The sequence below is a fragment of the Ictidomys tridecemlineatus genome, chromosome 8 (genome assembly GCF_052094955.1).
Source record: "Ictidomys tridecemlineatus isolate mIctTri1 chromosome 8, mIctTri1.hap1, whole genome shotgun sequence".
In the NCBI taxonomy this organism is placed as follows: domain Eukaryota; kingdom Metazoa; phylum Chordata; class Mammalia; order Rodentia; family Sciuridae; genus Ictidomys; species Ictidomys tridecemlineatus.
In genome coordinates, this window is record NC_135484.1 from 65,722,625 (window position 1) to 65,740,969 (window position 18,345).

At 35.6% G+C, this 18,345-nt stretch overlaps 1 protein-coding gene and 1 long non-coding RNA gene across 8 annotated transcripts in view; one reads left to right on the forward strand and one right to left on the reverse strand.

Moving 5' to 3' along the window:
* Positions 1-9,457, reverse strand: part of Fut9 (fucosyltransferase 9) — a 194,864-nt gene extending 185,407 nt beyond the window's left edge. For 6 of the 7 annotated variants that reach the window (XM_078019593.1, XM_040283112.2, XM_040283114.2 and 3 more), the window contains exon 1: positions 8,668-8,944. The gene's annotated coding sequence lies outside the window, so the exon portion shown is untranslated. Of the gene's footprint in view, positions 1-8,667 lie in introns of all 7 variants that reach the window. The other variant, XR_013424996.1, reaches the window with a different exon arrangement.
* Positions 8,035-18,345, forward strand: part of LOC120889095 (uncharacterized) — a 30,015-nt gene continuing 19,704 nt past the window's right edge. The window contains exons 1-2 of the long non-coding RNA XR_013424998.1: positions 8,035-8,226; positions 10,734-10,844. This is a non-coding gene — a long non-coding RNA (uncharacterized LOC120889095). The remainder of the gene's footprint in view (positions 8,227-10,733; positions 10,845-18,345) is intronic.

Genomic DNA, 18,345 nt, shown 5'->3' on the forward strand with positions numbered 1-18,345 from the left:
AGGCCAATGTCATGTTTTAAGATGATAATTTGGTACAGATAAGCCTGGGCATCATGCCAATACAGAGAAAGGTCATGTGTTTCAGCCTGGGTATAGGAAATGCTTATTAGAGAAGATGATAGCTATGATTATTCTTGAAGAAACAATCTAAAATTAAGCAAAGTAAAATAACATTGAAAACTTTCCCTTTGATTATTTGAAAAACTTGGGGCTCCTTTCAAAGTACTAAAGAAATATTAAGGACTCAGGGGATACCATATTCTTGCTTATCAATTTTAAATCTATTATAATTATATAAAATGGACATTTATTTTATTCTGTGATTTAGGCTCAAATTTTTAAGTGTTGACAAAAAATTCTCAATTAATTAATCTGCTCTATGCCATAACTTATATAGCCAAGAGTAGCTAAATTTTAAGAATGCACTTAAAAAACAATATATTTGCTCTAAAAGCTCCCTTCTTGGTTTCTATCTTAGTGTGATATTTATCAGTCTCAGTTATCATATGTTCCACACATTCCTTCATTATAAAGTGGCAAGGATGAACATTCAGCATACCATAGATAAGAAGCTTGCTAACCAAGCATGTACTGTATTCTTTTGTCATTTTGGGGAGACAATCTCTCACCAGGTTTTTCACATTTCTGTACAACTTATGAAAGAATCACTGACTGCTTTTGTTTGGAAGTATTTTAAATATATATATTTGTAAAGCAAAGAGGCTTGGAAGATAGAAATAGCATGTCCTTCTGGAACAAAGAAAGACATGCTTACTGCCCATTGCAAACTATCTGTATTCTTTAAGTGAGGGTGTTTTTCTTACAGGGTGTAGGAAGTATCCTTCAGTCTGCTTCATATTGTCTTCTGGAAACTGGAGCTCAGGGAACCAGTATGAAAGTGTTGATACTTTTGTTTCTGCTATTGCTGTCAATCAGTTGTCCTTCCTCTCTGACCTAGGGTCTAAAGTCTTCTACCAGAGTCCATAAATCTATGGATGGTTCTCATGTTATCTAAAAAGCAGGGACACATCCTAGAAGTTTTAAAGATTTTGATAATGTTGGTGATGAGAATGAAATGTGGCAGAAATATCACTCTCTGAAAGAGGAATGATGAGGGCTTTGAAGGTCCTATCATGGAATTTGAGGGAAGTCTATAGAAATCAGTAGGAAACATGTTAGCCAAATTCTATGACTATAAATAGCAATATAAACTGGTCCACAAATGGCTTTTCAATTTTTACCTGTTAATGATAAGAAGTTAAGGAGTTTATTCTATGCTATTTAATTGGAAATAACTGAAATACAGATGCCAGAATGCTGTCCTTAATGTTACTAATTATCCTCTAAATGGGAAGATGTCCTTGCCAGGCTGGATACCAGGCTCACACCTCCAGCACTGTGACAACAAGTTTGTGTTATATAAGTAGAAGGATCCATCTCCTTTCAGACACTTGTTAGAGAGATGTTCAAGTACGTCCGGGGTGAAAAGGGAATTAACCATAAATATCACGAGACATGGACTGGTTCACATGGGGAAAAGGGAGTCATGGCAAAAATTGCTTATTGAGGAAAAATGGTAGGTGATGGATGTTATGGCTAAATGTTTCCTTCATTTATCATGGCAAACTCAGATGCATCTGAAAGTAAAAATTAATTTTTTAAGAGACATTTTATAGTGGTACCTTACTACTATAAGCTTTAATCCTCTTGGGGATATTTTTCTGAGAAAAACTTCTGTGGGACATTATGGATAAGGCATTGATTAGCATTTGGGCTCTTATTAACCTGAGCTGAATTTAGAATTCAGATAAAGTTGACTTACTGAAAAAATGAGAAAGAAACCAAAGAAATCCAGATAAAATTTTTCAGGCCAGCAGTTGCAGAAAACCTTCCTTTTCCCTGATATTGAAACCAATGAGTACTCAAGAGATATTATTTAGACAATGAAGTAGCTAATGCCCCAAATTAAGGCAGATTTCTTAGTGAAAGTCACCACCATGTGAACCAATACTATATTAGCCAGAGGTAGCAAATCTATACTTTAGCAAGAACAGCTAAACAGCTGTGGTTTTTCAGCCAAGGAATACCTGAAGATGAAATAGTGTCAGACATAAGAGTTTTGTTTTGATGTAGGCTATTGAGTGAGTCAAAAGTAGTTGAAGACAATTTGGTTACAGCATGAACGACTGTCATATCACTTGAAACTGAAAGTACCTATGAAGACTGTCCTTCCCTAATGTTAATTCCTCTCTCTCCCTCTACCATGACCTCAAATGATTTAAAGAGAAACATTAATAGAGGTCAAGTTATACTCATCCTTCATTGTATCAAAATGTAGGTGCACCTGTCCAAGTACATGGAAGGATTTCAGGGAGATGAGCTAATTGAACTTTTACTATATGTTGGATTGAGATGCCCAAGTCACCTTCTAACCTGGATGTATAGAAATAAAAAGACCTTCAGATTCAGGTACTGGGGTTTAAACAAGGTTTTTAGTAGAAAAGGCAAGCTATGATCATCTTGTGGATGAAGTCTTTGGGGCCAATTAAACATATCATTGATATGATTTTATAGTAGAAATTAAGGTGTTATACACTTATGCTTCATCATCAATTAAGTGCGTGAGATCGTCACAGTTGGGAAAAGTGTTAACAGGATGTGTAAATCACTTTCTAGGCTTCTTCCCTCTTTTTTCACATATGGTCCAACAGAAACCAGTTTAAAACCCAGGGGGAGAAAAAAAGAACCACAGGCTTGAAGGGAACATGTGTTGTAAGAGATACAGGATCTTAGACAATAGCCCTCTATTGCCAATGAAAAGGCTAGTGAGCACTATAAGCTTGCAATGGATTATCACCAACTGAATCCAGCTGTTTTTCCCAGAGTCCAGAATTCAGTTTATATAACTAAATTCATCACAGAGATTAAACTCCTGGAATTCTGTCTTTCACTATGCCAAGGCTCTCCCCCTCCCCAATCCTACTGGCTCCTGAGGATAAAGACCAAGTCACGTTAACATGACATGGCCACCAAAATACATTTATAGTAACTCTCCCAATTATTACAAGTTACCGCCCCATCAAGAAGATTACCTTCCATTTGCCATCAGTAACACTAAGTTAGCATAAGAGCCTCCATGGTCTAACTTTTAAAAATTTTTAAAGCTTTAACTACATATATGATGGTCTATTGATAACCAATAAAAAATATTCCTTGAAATGTCTTTGACTGGATTATGGCCATAGTTCTACAGAATGAAGTGGCTGATTGAGAAAATCAGGGCTCTGTAAAAGTTTCTGGATAATATATGAGAAGATTCTTTTTTTAAAGAGAGAGAGAGAGAGAGAGAGAGAGAGAGAACTTTTTAATATTTATTTTTCGGTGGACACAACATCTTTTTTTATTTTTATGTGGTGCTGAGGATCGAACCCAGCAACCCGTGCATGCCAGGCGAGCAAGTTACCACTTGAGCCACATCCCCAGCCCATGAGAAGATTCTTCTAGCAGTCAACGAAAAAATTCTACCTATTCATTCTCCACTTAAAATAATGACTCTCAACAATTTATTGAAATATTTGGGTATTGGGTATTAGGTATTGGTGAGGATATATAGCTCACTTGGAAATTCTACTTGGAGCTCTGTATTGGCTAACTGCCCCTGCCCATCAGTATCTTTTAAGTGATGATGGAAATATACTTTGTCATCTGTCCATCAAGCTGCAGCCATTACTCCATCAACAAGTTGCTATTAGTTGAATATTCTATGTGCAGCAATTTTTCTTGGATGTGTGGTGAAGAGAGAGAGAAAGGGATGAAATAGAAAAAGTAGCAGGAAGGCAGACAGGGGAAGAAGCCTTAGAGATGTAGTTCTCCTTTCATATAAGTTCATAGATATGAAACTAGATGAAAAAGGCCAATTCTTTCAACAAGGAAAACTTAATATAGGTTCCCTCCTCCTCATATTTTGAGCCAAATTCCAAGCAGTCAAAGATCACAGATTCTCCTAACTCCCATCAATCTAGCCACAGTAAGATAATGCAGTGTTAGTCCAGATAATGTAATGAGTTATCTACAAAAATCACTGTTATTCTTCCTAAATTTAGTGACACTGAAAAGCCACCATCACCAAGAATACATTTGAAATTTTACCCAGTAATTATGATGTTTCTTCATGGATTAAATCATTCACTGTTAACTATCTCAATGACCATCACTGAAGAAAAATTTTAATATACCAGACTTTTCTTTTCTGGACTTGGAACTTTGTGAAATTTAGCTTTGCTGACTACCTGAACTATTCTCAGTTTATAGAGACAAAAATAAAAGTAAATAAATGAATGAATGAATGAATAAATATAACACATGAATGTACAAATTTTCTCTGTGATGACATAAAGCATAGAGATGACATTATACAAAATGTATATTCATTTCCACTATTTGCTTACGAACACCAACATCAGTTTTTAGGAACATTTTTCAAGTATAAATAAAAGTAAAAATGGAAGCATCCATAGCATACCATTACTATAAAAAAATTGTACTGTACAAGCAAACATTGTATGATGAAATTTAGGCAAATATATTAAAAAATTTTAGGAAGGCCATTTATAGTACAATTTTTCCAAGCTTCAACCTGAAGGTGAGAAACAGTGAACAGAAGACTGGTTAGCTTCCACATTATGATTAGAAGACCATTGAGATGGTCCCTGAAAAAGCTAGACTTTTTATTTTATTTCATTATCCTTTTCACTAACACTAAAACTGATTTCTCCCTTATTACTTTTCTAAAATAAAACAAGGGGAGGGATGATTTTTATTTAATGAAAAGCAGATACAGGATGAAGTCAGGAGACCTAGATTCTAATTTTTTTCTATTAAATACTTAAGATTGTTGGGCAAGTCTTTAGTAAAATGATGAATATGGAATGTTCTCTATATTCGATAATCAATATCTAAATTTTGAGATGCTTCTATTAAGAATGTCAAGCATTCCAGTTGTAGCTAAATGAATAAGTTATTTCATGCAGTCATATATGAAGTCATATATGAAGACTTTAAATGTTTTATCAAAATTGATTTATGAGCATATAACTTTGATAGCAGTGTTGTAAAACTTTGGTTGAATTCATTGGATTAGTTTTGAAATGTTCATTTTGCATACTTGTTCTTTGAGAATGTATTTTGCTAAATATCCCTTTGCAGAATGAAGATAGAAAGCAACATTATGACTTTTATGTAATGATTTGATACTTACCATTGAAATTTGGGGGCTATTTTGAATTCATAAAATTTACATTTCATAATAAAAACTCTTTCAATTTTTTTTTAAAAAAAATTGTTAATAAGAGGTTCTTGTGACTTTTTAAATAAAAATGCAAATATCCATAAGATTATATAATACAGCCACCAACATCAATAAGGTGATATGAACAATATATATTAATCTATGAAAATATTTTATATGGTTATCCTTTGACTAAATCAGCTTGCCCTCATAAAACACTAAATTACTTAGCTTTTTATCTATTCCATAATAATAGGTGTGAGCATATGTGCTGTCCTTCTTTCAAAGTTGTTTTTAATTTTTTCCAGAATTTTATTTATTTCATTAGAAAATTAGATTATAGGAAATACCAATACCTGTGATCCTCAGTAAATTGTACTGAATAAAATCAATGAATAACTTCATAAGAAAAAAGTCACATTTTTATTGTAATTAATGAGGCATTTCTTAAAATTCAAGTTGAAAACAGCTGTTATTTCAAGTATCAAAATAATAGAACTCACATTTAGTTACCTTCATTGATTAAAATATTTAAGCAAGTATTCATAAGTTTTATTCTTCCCCTGTCTGCCTTCTTGCTACTTTCTCTATTTCAGCCTTTTCTCTCTCTCTTCACCACACATCCAAGAAAAATTACTGCACACAGAATATTCAACTAATAGCAACTTGCTGATGGAATAAATTATTTCATTGGCACAATTTTCAATTTATTTTTACCAAAGCAAACATTTAATTTAGATCTACGCTAGGGGGCAAATAATTATGAGCATTAAAAATGTAGCTTAATGATGCTCAAAGATGTGCCATTGGTACTGGTATACTAATCTCCTTTTGTGTTTTGCATAGCAGTATTAGTGACAATGACATTAAATTAAGAAAGATCTTGAATTCCAACTCAACAAAGATATTTAAATTTTTTTTGTAGTTATAAATGGACAGAATGCCTTTATTTGTTTATTTTTATGTGGTGCTAAGGATCAAACCCAGTACCTTACACATGCTAGGTAAGTGTTCTGCCACTGAGCTAAAGCCCTCAACAAGTATTCTTAACAGAAATTCCTGCTATAATTTATGGTTTGTTAGTTTCATATATATATAATATATATAATACTGAGACTACTTTAACATTTTTACATTAGTTAGAATTATGTTAGAATACACTGCCTTAAAATTATCATTATCACAATTAAGAGTAATAACAGATCTGTCAGTATTACTACTTGCTTTCCCTTTTGTTTTGTTGGGACATTCCTTTTGCAATATGGACTCATTACTGTTGGACATAATGTGCATAGTAATCACTCCACTGTTACCTGAAGGGTTAATGTATTTAGAGAATAAACTAAATGATCTTTGGTTTCAGCTCCTAATTTAACCTACTATCCACATGGCATGGCTGCATATGAGAATTTGCAGTATTTTTGCAAGTTGAATATGTAGTTTTGAATGTTCCTTTTATTCAAACATGAAATGAAGTCAACCAAAATTTCCAAACTTAAAAAAACTGATAATAAAGCCATTGTATGTAGCCCCTCCTGACTTCCAATGCAGCTGTCCATAGTTAAAACCCCCACTCATCACTGTACTCTGCCTATTACTATACAAGAAAAGAGAAATAAAACCTCCAATAGAGTTGGAGTTCAAACAAAACAAAAATAAAATTCCTGACACTGGAGAAGATGAGATTTTAAGGCATTCCTCACTAAACAAATTCTCAAGGTAATTGCTCAACTTTACCTTCTTATTTCTGGTATAGGCAGGGGCTTGTTCCTTTAAGGTTAAAAAGCATATGTCTTCTCTCTCCACCAACTACAAGAGCCAGGATGACAATTTAATTCTTATTCCACTGAAATTGTGTATAGTAATGCCAAGAAATTATACTCACATATAACAAACTTAAACGGGGCACCATTCAAAGTTTCTAATGTTTATTTCTGAATACTCTTATCTGTATTCTTGGCACAGAAGACCTATGTCCAAAGGTTCAAAGAGTAAAATGTAGTGTGGAAATTAATACAAAATTTCATAACTTAAAGAAAGGTGGCTTATGAAGTAGTTTGTTTTCAAGATTTAAATGCATGAGGAATCTGGAATACAAATTTTAGAATTGAAATTATCTCCCCTCTTGCTCACTCATTCCCTCAATCCCTTTGGTCATATTCATTCATTAAACAACTGCCTATTTTCTCCCAACTAGAAATACTAAAACAGTAAACATGTTCTCATAAGAAAGGGCTACTTCCCTAAGAAAACTTCCATGGAAATATTGTCTGGATAAGATGCTACACAACACACACACAAATCACACAGATACTGCAGGAGCCTCTTGGTACAATGTTTTCTAATCCTGCTATATCCCCATCTTAGCCACTAAACCTAAAGAAAAATAGGGGCTTTGGCTTATTGCTATTTCCAAGAAGATTTTAAAGGGTAAGTTTGATGCCACCCACTTCTCCTTCAAGCAAAAAGCTTCTTATCCTCTAGAGTTGCTGAGCTTTTAATAGTATTGTTGCTGAAGGCCATTCACCACCCAGTCAGGTGCTCTGTTCCCAGTATGAAAAGACCCCTTCTGGAGGAATAGTTAAAATAAGATTGCTCCTTATATCCAGCTGTAAATGAGTTGAACGCATCTATGCCATGTGAATAGTTGTGCGCTATAAAACAACAATAACAAAAAGTTTAGTCCCAAAAGGTTTGTTATTCTTCTCTTTCCTTTATCATGCTTGATCATTCCCTAAACAGCCCAGGTGCTGAGAAACACAGTAACTGTACAAAAGCCAGGATCGTAGTGTGTCAGTGTCAATTTCCTGAGGACACTTTCAGAAAAGCTGGAGAGACAGCAACGTGTGGAGGGAATGAGGTCAGAATTTACTGAGAGGACCATTTACTCTTAGAAGGAATACGGCGGGACAGTGAGGTTCTGCACCGACTGAAAGAAGGTGGGTCAGGGGCGGACTTTGAAGAGGATGTCTCAGCACCAGAAAGAGTGAGGGGTGGCACATGGGGGCGTTTGGGCGCTGGCAGAAGGGGGAATTCGAAAGGAGAAGACATGGTAACAGTGAGAGCAGCGATGACCCTGTTTGGAGTGACGCTAGGGTCGGGGCCATCCACCTTAGCGGTTAGTGTGGAAGCTGGAAGGTGAGGTGAGACCAGGAGCTGCAAGCAGCTGTCTGTCCCTGGGAGAGAAAAGGTTCTTGTTGCCGGCAGGTGGAGTTGAAACCAAACATCCCCTCAGGGACCACGGAGCAGACCCCTCTGAGACCCTCTGCCTGGAGGCTAGGGAATCATAGCAGGTGGTTTGGGTTGCCTGTAAAATCTAAAGACGTTCTGTCTACCCCAAGCCTTGACGTCTGACACCCTGAGCTCTCCTGGTTACTCACCAGTCCTGGGGGGAAAGCGCCATCCCGGGCGCACGCGAGGGTTGCGCGGCGCAGGCTGCAGGCAGGGCCGGGCGGCGGTGGCGGCGCTGTCCTAGGAGCGGAACTGGAGTCGGGGGACGCCAAGGCAGAGACAGCGGGGGCGCAGGGAACTGAGGGCGGGGAGAGCCGAGGATCTGAAGCTGCTGCGCCTCGCGCGCTCTCTGCCCATCTCCGTCTCTGCTAAAGCGGCTACTGCTACTGCCGCTGGAGAGGAGGGAGGCGAGGGGGAGGGGAGGAGGCACGCGGTAGGGAGGGAGGGAGGGAGGGAAGAGACGGAGGGAGGGGGATGAGAGAGGGGAAAGGGGGAGATGATCACTCAGAGTTGGGAGGGGACAAGGAGACGCACAAGAGCCCAGCAAAGGTTCCCACCAGATGAGCTCAGGGTGTGGAAACAGAGGATGGGTCTCTTCTCGCGCCCCCACATACCCTGCATCCCCCTTTGCGCCCTTTCCTTGGGCTCTTCCTTTTATAGCTCAATCTGGGGGTTGCCCGGCTCGTCCGCAGCTAGGGCTTCAACGCACTAGTGAGGGTGTTTAGCTCAGCAGGCTAACGCGATAGCTCTCCGCGCCACCGGCCTGTGGCACCTGTGCGCGCACCCACTACCACCCGCTCCATTTCAGCGGCTCCCAGACCAAGAACTCAGGCTGTCACCCTCTCTCTCTCCCCTTTGCGGTCAAATCCTGATCGTGCATGTGCAATCATGACATCTGTGTAGTTCCCCATTGCTATTTGTTTTCCTGGGCGCCCTTTGGCACAGGCTGTCCGACCAGAAGGCGCCAGCAGGGAGCTCAATGCAGGCAACCTTCGCCAGCCCGGTGGAGCTGCTGCCCAGGCAGGGGTGACGGTATTTGTTTGTTGCCTGGGTTGACCTGCTAGCCCTGGGTGGGATTGGGGGTGGGGAGGATCTTTGGACCTCATTTCCTTGAACCGTGTATTTAGCGATCTAGAAAGGTTATAAATGTGAAAGGCAGAGATACAGTCCATTACCTCTTGTCTTGATTCTCTTCCTCCCTTTACCGAATGAATATATATATAATATATGTACAACAAAAACAAACAAAAACCATTGATTTAGCTCACTTAATAGAAATATTTCCCTAGCTCTTCAATGCAGAGCCTTCAATTCCGCCCCCAGTATTTTCCTTGGATTGGCCTGGCTTTCCTATTGTGGATTTTTGTTTACTCCTTTGGATTGTAACTCAATCGTGTATGTTCAAAAACTACAAAGATTCGAATGCAAATAGATACTATATTCAGTGCCCTATACGCTTTCATGATTGAGGGAATGAATTCAAACATTCAGTAAATATAAAAAACAATCGGAGTATTATTGACTGATTTCCATGAACCATAATTTTGTTTCATAATATTCTGTGGTAGTTGGGGGTCGGCAGAGAGCAAGTACATTATTGTGTGTAAAAGATATGACTGGGAAAAGAAGTCTAGTAAAACGCTCTTCTACACATAAAGTTTGCTATTATTCCCTGTCAGAACCAAGAAGGAAAGAATTGCTAAGTTTGTTTGGTTTCTCTTGTGTGGGGATTGCTTTAAAAAAAAAAATGAAAAAGGCGTCCATTTACTAAAGAGACAATGTTATAAAAGCCTAAAGGATCTTAGTCTCTAGAAGAAATAATCTGAGTATTTTGTTTTACATAAGTATGTCTTATATAACAAATGTATTCATATTAAGTGCACTCTCAATTGTATATGCAGTGAGGAAAAACGTTTTTAATGTACTAAGCCATACCCTAATGTTAATGAAAACCCTCTAGATCTTCCTGTATACCTATACATGATGGAATTTTTTTAAAAAAGTTATAACTCAGTGGTAAAGTAATATTTGATGGTCTGGGTATTCTCAAATTCTTAGAATCTTTCCTGTTGAGTATATCTGCTAATGAAAATATTTGGTTTCACATCTATCTAATGATCCTAATGAGACAAGTACCTCCTCATTATGAGAACAACAGATGGTTAAACTCCTCTAATGCACCTCACCTTTAAAAGGCATATGCTACTGTCTCCAGATGTCCAGAGGTGCACCATGTAAATTCACCAACTGCTATTTCAAAGACCACAGAAAGAAGATGATTGGTGGAGACCTACAGTTCATTCAGCACTCTAAGTCTTTATTATAGGTGAGTAGTAATTTTTACCAACACCATTAACTGCCAAGGCAGGGTTTTGAATCAAGAATTAATAAACCTTAATTTTCTTATGCCTGATTAGGATATTCCGTATCTTTCTCTTAGTGAGGTAATTTGCCTTTGAGAATTTTAAATGTTTTTCTTCCCATATTTAATTATGAAATCAAAACAGCAATATATATGTCGTTTCATTTTATGGTTGTGAAATGGTAAAGCAAAGAATGCAAACTAAATTACTTTAAATCCAAGCAATGACAAAGGGTGATATTTAAAGCACAGCAAAACAAATTTCTAAATTTCTGAATATCAGTTTACCTCTCCAACCGCTTGGCCCACTGGAGACAAGAAGAGAATGATAAAAGATGAAATGACATTTGAGGTCTCCTGCTGGAGGATTTGGATTTCTATTTAGATTCTAAGGTTGGATGAAAACTTTTCTGTCACATCTACTACAGCGTTCTCTACCTTTTTGTACTCTTTTCCCCTTTTTCATATCTATTAGTGTAACACTGAATTATGCATTATAACATTAAGTCTCAGAAGAGAAAGTATGAAAAAGCAAAGAGAGTGGGCCCTGTGATCTAAGAATGTTCCAAGAAAAATGTACTTTCAAAAAGGGAGTTTGCTTGGAAGTGCAAAATTTATTTTCTTGGGTTACAACAATCGATTCGGGAACTGGAATTGGGCTGCAGCTGCCAAAGGAAAAAGCATGGGAAATGTAGAGGGGACTCTGTAGTGGTTAATCTCCCAAAACTAAGAAAAGTATTACTCCTGAAGGGGTGCTATTCATTCTCACTTGTGAAACCTTCTTTGCAGCAACTGCTGTGGAAACTGGACTAAGTAAGTTGGATGACAAAAGCCCACTTGGATATGGTTTGTAAAAAGTAATGAAGGAATACACAAAAAATGAGACACAGAAGCAATATTTGCTCTAAGCAACCTATTCCTGTAGCAGCAGCAAAGGGGAAAACTTTGAAAACCATAAAAGGCTATTTTTTCCCCTCTCCTTTTTCCAGGAACCTAGAGGAGAAAAATTGAACTGAGTTAATTTTGAGTAATTAAAAAAAGAATGGATACATTATAAATATAAAAATAATATAGGATAAGACCTCCAGAGGAGCTGAAAAACCAACCAGTTGTTGAAAAAAATTATGCTATAACAATGTTTTCATAGGGAAGTTGAAAATTTTGTCTTAATATGCTAATTTTATATAAATTTTCATAAAGGCACAAGAAATGAATTGCCTCTGTGAATGAACACCACAAGGCACAAGTATGAGATGATGAGACAAGAGGAACCAATGACACATAGTTGGCAAATCTCAGGAGAAAAGTGAAAGAAAAATTAGAATCATCACAAACTAAAAATGAAAATGGAAGAATTACAACATAAACCGGGGACTGAGATAATCAGGGAAAGAAAGGGCAGAAATGAGAAAGGCTAGCAAAACAAAATAGAAATAAAGAAAAAATGGCTTAGAGAGAATATAAAAGATGGAGAAGATGTGCAAAAGTAACCCAGTGGATACACAGAGACCCTAGAGAGGAAAAAACAAATGATGGAAAAAAAATAAATACTTAAATATATCATCAAGAAAGAAACATTCTTAAAATAAAAGATGTGAAATTTCCCTTTGAAAGGAAACACTGATTAAATGATTACCAGAGAAAACCGCCACAGAATCATCAAGACCAAGGTTATTCTAGTACAGTAACTAGGATTTAGATATAAAAAGGAAACTTTTGAGCATGTAGGCAAACCTGTCAGTAACATAAAGGAAAATGTTGATATTGTTCTCAAGATTCCTTATTGCAACATTCAGTAGTGGAATAGAATCATCCACTATCAGTGGAACAAAGCCTACAAGATATCAAAGAAAACAGAGTGAGAGTTTTTTTTTTTTTTTTTTTTTTTTTTTTTGCTAAATAGTCCTTTAAGCACAATGGATATGAGCAGTTTTCTACATGAAAGAACTCAGGGAATATTATTCTTATGAACCCAACAACAGGAAATCACTGGAAATGAAATGAAAGAAATAAGTATTAAGCTTTCTAAGAGACAAATGGAAGAGACATGGATTAAAAACTGATTATTTGTGTTAATAAATTGAATGCACTCATTTATTAATCTAAGTTTTGAGAATCTGAGAATAAAGTAATAAAATGGAATATAAATCTCACAGATCTGGACAATATAAAAATAAAACATCTAAAAAAATAGGTATGAGAATGACAAAAGAAGATGGGGTATAAAGTCAATTAAATGTTGGGAATCAAGGAAACTCACATAAAGCAAGAAATAAGTATTCCAACAATTAATCGTCCAAAGGTAGACTATAATCAAGATTATATAATGTATTGAAGGAGAAGATAGGGAAGAATAAGAAACAAATTTTTACCATTGCATATTTTAATGAACTAAACTACAGAGTCTATAAAAATAGAGAGATGCAGTTAATTTATTAAGGAATAATTTTGAAAGTACCAATAACAAAATTTAAAAAAAACACTTTATAAATGTTTAAAGTATGCACATAGAGAAAAAGAAAAGAAAATCAAACACAGAGTAAAGAAATTGTGCAAAGTTCTAAGAGGAAATAACATAAAACAATGTGTCAGAACCACAAATCAACATTTCTAATATACCAATAAATGTAAATGGTTTTCCCATTTCCTGTCAAAAATATATTGAGATTGGATTACAAAACAAAATAGTTTTCTATGTTTTGATTTTACAGCAAGAAAATTCAGCATGATTGAAAAATTAAAAAATGGGAAAACATACCAGGCAATTGAAAACAAAGAGCAAGTTGTATTCATAACCTTAATCAGAGATAAGTTTGCATAAAGTCAAAAAGATGCTGACAAACAAGAAGAAAAATATGTTATGATAATAAAAGTAAAAGTCACCTTCCTATTATGGATGAAACAATTATAAACATCTTTGTACCAGATGACATAACACTAACATTACTAAATCATAAATTATAAATATTCAAGGAGAATGGCACCCATTATTAATTGGAGTCTTAATACTTTTAATTCATGATTGTCTACATAAACAGAAAATAAATATATGAATGATTAAGTATATATGACTTATATATACTTAATATATATATTAAATATATACATGAAGGATTAAATATGTATGCTTTATATTTTAACTAGAATTTTGTAGCAATGTAGTACAAAAAATTAGTTAAAATATTAACAAATGAATCCAACAGCTCATTTCATCATCACCAAGTACATGCTTTTTTTTTATCAAGAAAGTAAGGATGTTTATATCTCAAAAATATATTAACATACTTCATCCCTTCTCTTATCTATAAAATGGAAATAAAATATCAGCACCCACCTATGGAATTTTTTTAGAAAGATTAAAATAGTCATTGCATACCAAACCTTTAGCAAGAATGCTGGGCATGGAGTGAGCCTTCTTTAATGTTATCTGTTGGTTTTTTTTTTTATCAGCATTCATAAGATATTAAAAAGTTACTGTGCTTATGATAGCACATAAAACTTGCTTTCATTTTCTTGAATAATAAACTCCTGTGTTGATTTATCAATATTGTGTTCTCATCTTTTGTTCCTTCTTCTTCTAAGAGTTTTCATCATTGGATTTCAATTTTTGTTCTCTGTTCCTTTGTATTATTATTAATATCCTGCAAAGGATTGAAATCAATTTACAAATTGGGAGTATACTTAAGACCAACTATCCAATTAAAAATAATTTCATATGATAATAGTAAAATATGAATGCATTTTCTTTTTAAAATAGACTTTAGTTTTTAGATCAGTTTTAGGTTTGTAGCAAAACTGAGCAGAAGGTAGCATTCCTACGTGGTACCTTCCCCCACATATGCACAATCTTCTCCATCCACTGTCAACATCTCCCACCACAGTGGTACATTTGTTATCATCAATGAACCTACAATGACACATCATTATCACCCCATGTTACAGTTTACATTAGGATTGACTGTTGAAGTTGTACATTCTATGGGCTTTGATAAATATATAATGGCATGTATCCATCACTGTAGTATCACACAGAATAGCTTTACTGTTCTAAAACTCATCTGTGCATCATCTATTCATCTCTCTCTCCCTGCTTACACCCTGGCAATCCCTGATCTTTTTACTGTTTCTATACTTTTGCCTTTTCCAGGAATCATTCCGTATGTAGCCTTTGGAATCATACAGTTTTTAGCCTTTTCACACTGGCTTTTTTCACTTAAACACATGCATTTAAGTTTCCTCCAAGCCTTTTCATGGCTTAAAAACTTCTTTGTTTTGTAATTTGCACTAAATTCTATTATCTATATAGTATGACAGTTTAATTTTCTATTCACCTACTAAAAGACATCATGGGTGCTTCCAAGTTTGGGCAATATGAATAAAGCTGTTATAAACATCCATGTGCAATTTTTTTTTCAGGACATAAGTTTTCAAATTCCTTGGGTAAATATCAAGGAATGTGATTTCTGGATCATATGGTAAGAATATGTTTATTTTTGTAATAAACTGCCAAACTGTCTTCTAAAGTGGCTGTACCATTTCATAGTCCCACCAGCATTGAATGAGAGTTCTCACTGAGCTCTATTCATACCAAGATCTGTGATCTGTGTCTGGGATTTTGGTCATTCTAACAGTTTGGTAGTGATAGTTCATTGTTCTTTTAATTTGAATTTCCTGATGATATATTATGTTTAGCATGTTTCATATGCTTATTATCCGTCTTCTTATCTTCTTAGGTGAGGTGTCTGTTTAGGGATATTTTCCATCTTTTAATTAAATTGTTCATTTTTTTATTGTTGAGTCTTAAGTGTTCTTTATATATTTTGGATGACAGCATTTTAAAAGATAGAACCTTTGTGAATATTTTCTCACAGTCTGTATCTTGTCATTCTTTTAATATTGTTTTTAACAGAAGCTCTAACTTTTAATGAAGTCTATTCTACCAATTATTTCTTTCATGGGTTATGACTTCATTATTATATTAAAGAAAATTTTGATACTCCAAATCGTCTATATTTCCTCCTTTGTATCTTCTAGAATATTTATAGTTTCCCATTTTAACTTTAGGTCTATTATCTATTTTGAGTTACTTTTGTGAAGGATATAGGTCTGTGTCCAGAGTCATTATTTTTTTTCAACTGTGAATGTGCAATTTTTCCAATATGATTTGTTGAAAAGTTGAAAAGACAATCGTTGCTCCATTTCGTTGATTTTACTTCTTTGTCAAAGATCAGTAGACTATGTTGCCAATCACCCATGGTTCTTTTGCTCAATTTGAAATAGAAATCACTAACAAGCAAACAATACCAACTGAGCAAGGCTTTATTGGGGCTGCTATCAAGTACATGGGAGACAGCATAAGGGACAGGGTGACTGGACTTGCTCTCTGAAGGGCCAATGTGTGAAACTCTTTTAGTTCTCATGCAAATGCTATTGATGAAAATTGTGCATTATCCAGGATTTCTGCACACATCTGATTTGAGATTGTTGTTTTTGGCACTGAGGTTGGCACTTGACATAGTGATGTGCTTTATGCATATAGGGCTTGTTTGCCCTTTGATAATTGAAAGATGGCAGATGGGCTCACTACCATCAATCAGGTAGGTCTTTTCATGATCAGTTTCAGGCATCTTGTGTATGTGGATTTGCAAGAAACTCTCTGACAGAAGAAAGACGAAATTTAGTGGTTGGTGTATAAAAGCTTTGGCCTCCAGTTGGTGGCAGGCAGTAGGGAGTGATTTGTGGTCTCAGCAGGTGAATAGGTGGATCTGGGAGGAGTTCTTTGAGCCTTTTTTCAAGACTACCCTATTCCCCCTTAGAATTTTTTCTTCTAATTCTTAAGAAAAAGGGTCAAAGATCTCATCTTAACTTTTAAGTGGTACATTTCTATCATAGACATGTAAATTCTATGGCACCCTAAGGCATAAAATCTCTTGCTGAATGCTGTAAGGATATATATAGACCTGATTCCTCTCTTGAAGATATTGTTTGGAATCCTTGAAGAACCATCATATTGACATAAAATTGCTGTAACCTGGAAGCTGCAAGCTTCATCAAGTGATTAAAAATATGAAGGCCAAAGATTCACAATAATATAATAACAACAGTGGATCTGAAAAAAGAAGGAATTGAGTTAGGAAGGTTAGGGAAGACTTAACTACTTCTCAGATGAAAGTGGCCTTGTCTAAAGGTGTGTAGCTTTTCTCTGTGGTCACATATAGACTTGAGGTTTACTTCCACTGTTCCTGTGTAGTTTATTGAAGTACAGTAGGTATTGTATTAATCCACCATTATGTTCCACTAGGAGATAATCTAATGCTAGACAGTTTCCAAGGACCACATTTGCTAAGGAGTTAAGGGAAAAGTTAAGTCCCATGAAAACCTCAAGGGTACTTAATATGACAATTTCAATTTTTGTGGTTAAATTGGTTAGACTGTGCAGGGTGGCTTCATTGTAGACAAACCTTCTCCATGATGTAGTCATACTTATTGTGGCCTGTATGCCTGCTGAGATAAGGTCTATGGCTCTCTTGTTACAGTGTGAAGAAGTGAAGGTTAGAGAAATTTAGAGACCTCTGAGGAAGCAAGATATATTTGGTTGCAATCACAATAGAACTAGAGTTTATCAATACAATCAGATGTTACTACCTTGTTTAGGAGGGAGGTGGTAGACTTTTCAGCCAGTATACTTTCCAGAGAGCCTGAATAACCATATTCTGCTCTGGTATCTGCAAATGGAAAGAATAATAGAATTGTTTCTCATCTTTAGGACTTTATCTACCAATGGTACAGGGGGAAGATACTATGACCTTATTAATGGTCCATGAATTCCCATAATGAAGTATAAATTGCTAAGTGGATGGCCTTGTCCTAGGAAATGGGCTTTTGGTAATATTTAATAGATAAATGTCTCCAGGTGATGCATGCAGCTATATAATTCTGAGTTTGGCTCCTTGTGTCCATGGTTTCCTGAAAAATATGAGTCCATTAAGGTATATATTTGATAATGGTGTCCAAAGTAGCTGGTAGAAATTCATTTGGAATTTGAGCAAATGGAACAACCCAGTTTTAAAAGCTACTAACCTGTGAACATTGCTGACACAATTCACATATTTCTTATGCTACAAAAACCTATTGTATAATATTCATGTTGATGTCATGCTGAGTTTAACAATAATAGACATGAGTTTGTCAGTTCAAATCTGGGACACCATTTGACTTTAAGTAATCTCTTTGGTGTTTCCCAGGGAATCATTACTGGAGCATCAGAGGTATTTGTTCCAGATATTATAAAAGTGTGAATTCTGCCTTTCTTCTAGGTTATTTAAAACTGATCTAGCAATTAGTATTTGTTATGGTTTAGATATGAGGTGTCTCCTGAAAGTTCATGTGTGAGAAAATGCAGGAGTGTTTAGAGGTGAAACAATCAGATGACAAGAGCTATAATGTAACAGCAGAATAATCCATT